The sequence below is a fragment of the Pteropus medius genome, unplaced genomic scaffold (assembly GCF_902729225.1).
Source record: "Pteropus medius unplaced genomic scaffold, Ma_sr-lr_union100, whole genome shotgun sequence".
Lineage (NCBI taxonomy): Eukaryota > Metazoa > Chordata > Mammalia > Chiroptera > Pteropodidae > Pteropus > Pteropus medius.
The window spans coordinates 19,528,805-19,531,943 of NW_024355205.1; the positions used below are offsets into that span (position 1 = coordinate 19,528,805).

The following is a 3,139-nucleotide window of genomic DNA, read 5'->3' on the forward strand; positions in this document are numbered from 1 at the left end:
GTGATTTTCAGGGCTAAAAAGTAAAACAGATGCTTTTCAAAGTTCTGTCTACAGTGTAATCTCAAGCCAAATCATAAGAGCCCGAGTCTTTTCAAAATGTTTCTGATATTAACTACTCACATAGCATGCTGTAGCACTCATCATGCTTTACTGTATTGCCTTGATAATTGTTAGTCTCTCATTAAGAGAATTTACAACCTATGACCTCAGAGCAGGTCCACCTTTTCATCACTCTATTATTTGCACCTAATATAGTAGCTAGCACATTACAGATATAAAACAAATTTTGTTGAATTAATGAGGGTACTTTGACTAAAGATAAGATTACACCTACTTCATTTGTATATTATATTGATTGGGAAATAATGTTATTTGAGTAGTACCATATTTAATAATTGAAAGCAATAATATTTTGTGGGCATTATTTTCAGACTTATTTCTTGAATTATATAAAAGGCTCTGAAAATACATAGTGTCTAAAGTTGTCATGCTACTGTAAGGTGAACTGCTAGCTCTACTGTAGGGTGGACTGCTCAACAAAAAGCCTACATACATAAGAGTTTTTAAGACCCTTTATGACACCATAAGGTGGAACATGCACTTCAGAATATATGCAAAATCTATTCCTTATGTTCTATTTAAATTTATTTTTCTAGTCTATGGCCATGCTACGCTGAACAAGCCCGATCCCATCTGATTTCGGAAGCTAAGCAGGGTCAAGCCTGGTTAGTACTTGGATGGGAGACCAACTAGGAAGACCAGGTGCTACAGACATAAAAAATTAAAAAAAAAAAAAATTAGGGATTGTAAATTGACAAGGTCCTTGCAATCTGTGAGGTCAACAAAGGTTTACCTCACCTAAAAATTAAAATTAAATAAATAAATTTATTTTTCTAAAAATAAAAAAAACATATTTTACTACCATTTGATGTTAAGATTGATGGTAAAACAAGTATGTAACTTGCAAATAAGTATGTGTAATACCCTGGGGGAGCACTCCATTTTTTTGTGGCAAATACATATATATGATTTTAAAAATTTGGAATTTTTCCGTGTAAGACCACCATCAATACATATTACAAATACCAAAATGATATGAGATACTGAATGATGATGCATGAACATGTTTATTTTTCATTGACATAAATACAGATGATGTAAACTATATTTTAAATCTGCATATATTTTAAGCTAACTTTTAGAGATCACATTGTAGGAAAATTCTAGAAATGGTAAGAAATGACAGCTATGCAAAGACACAGAATAGAATTGAAAACTCAACAATACAGGTGAAACAGAAAGCCCATGAAGAAGTGAGATTTCCCAATAAAACTCTGGAAAACTCCCCAAATTAGCATTGACAAGAATTTGACTAGACCGTGAGATTGTTAATGGGACAATTTATTGGAAATCTGTTAAGTGGAGCCAGAGAGGCCCGCTGGAATACAGAAGTGAGTGGTATCAACAGGGGAAGGTACAAGACAGGAGAAGATTATTTTCAGAAAATATCTGTATGACGATAAGCAAGCATTTGCCATAAATGAAATAATCACAACATTTTCTAATTAATGAAGTGAAAATAAAGAGAAATTAGTATGGAATGATAAAAGACTACAAGTCGAGAAATGACTGGTTAGTCTTAAAGCATGCTAAGTTCTTTTATTTAGGAGCAGTATAAAAAGATTGATTAATTTTAATATTTAAGGGAAACTTGCATGCTCAATTTTCTAAGAAAATAGCGAATAGAGTAGAAACAGAATGTTTAAATACCAAACTGTGGAGGAAAAAAAATTAAGTTTTAAATAAAGTGATTTAACTAGTTGCACATGCAAATCATAATACTAACAGTAGAGGGCAGGGTATCCTTGATACTGTGTTGATAATTTCTTAAAATTGCAGAGCATATCTAATGTTATCCTTGAAATCATGTTTCATGTGTTCAGTCAGATATTGAGATTGAGATTTTATTTTTAAAAATATAGTGATGACAATTTATTTTTTTAAAAAAACAAATCCTGGTATGACCTGTGTAATGTTAAGATATAGCTCCTTAGCAAGGAAGTATTATATTTATTATTAGACTTTGGATTTTAAAAATCTGTTAAATTTTCTTAATTCATTTTGAGAATCATTTCTTTTGTTTTTGAAAATAATTTTGAAGTTTCTTAATCAAAAAAAAAGAAAAAGAAAAAAGTGATTAAACAATTGGATGATGAGAGCCCATTTTCTCAAGTTGTAGATAATCCCTAAATAACGGCCAACATAGTTTTTCGATGTGATTCTCTGGTTATATGCTTTCCTATTCTTTCAATAAGTTTAGAATCTTTTTGGATCTGAATACGTTATGTATTTGTGCAGACAAAACTTGATTCTGCATCCTGTTTTAATTGTGTTAACGTACAAGAGACATTGAAATGCTTGCTTCTTTCTGAATAAATAAGATGTTTTATGCTGCAGCCATATTTATGTTAATTATCCTAATTAAATTGTCAAAATACAGAATATAATTCTGACTTTGGCATTCTCTAGTTAGTCACTTAAGATAGCCTAGATTATCTGGTAACAAGTGACCTAAAATATTAGTGACTAACGGGAAGAAAATTTTATTTCTCACTCATTCTACGTAGTCTCATGGGTTGCTGTCAGTGCTGTTTCATGTTGCCTTTACTCTGGACCCCTGGTTGATGGAGCAGCCCTTATCTGGAATATTCTGGTTTTATAACACAGGTGAAGAGGGAAATTAGCAAACTGCACAGCGGCTCTTAAAATTTCTGCTTGCAAGTGACACATGTCACTTTTGCTAACTTTTCATGAGTTATATGACCAAGGCTGACATTAGTAGAGTGGGGAAGTATAATCTTTCCTGGGAGATGAGTTGTAAATATTTGTGAAAAATAACACAATCTATTATAGTGTTCTTATGATATTTCTTAGAAATCTAGCCAAAATTTTAGTCAATTGTTTTGTATAAACTACTTAATATAAATAACTTGTGTTTTATAAATATTATTGTTATTTAGTCTTTAATCTTTGAGAAAGTGTTTGGGAATCCAGTAGATAAAATATTTAGAAAATTGGAGATTATTAATGATAAAAAAATTTTAGAGTCTGAAAAATGAAATGGTAGTAGGATTTTAGA

At 31.0% G+C, this 3,139-nt stretch overlaps 1 pseudogene; it reads left to right on the forward strand.

Moving 5' to 3' along the window:
• Positions 1-655: 655 nt before the first annotated feature.
• LOC120598993 (uncharacterized) lies at positions 656-774 on the forward strand (annotated as a pseudogene).
• Positions 775-3,139: the final 2,365 nt, after the last annotated feature.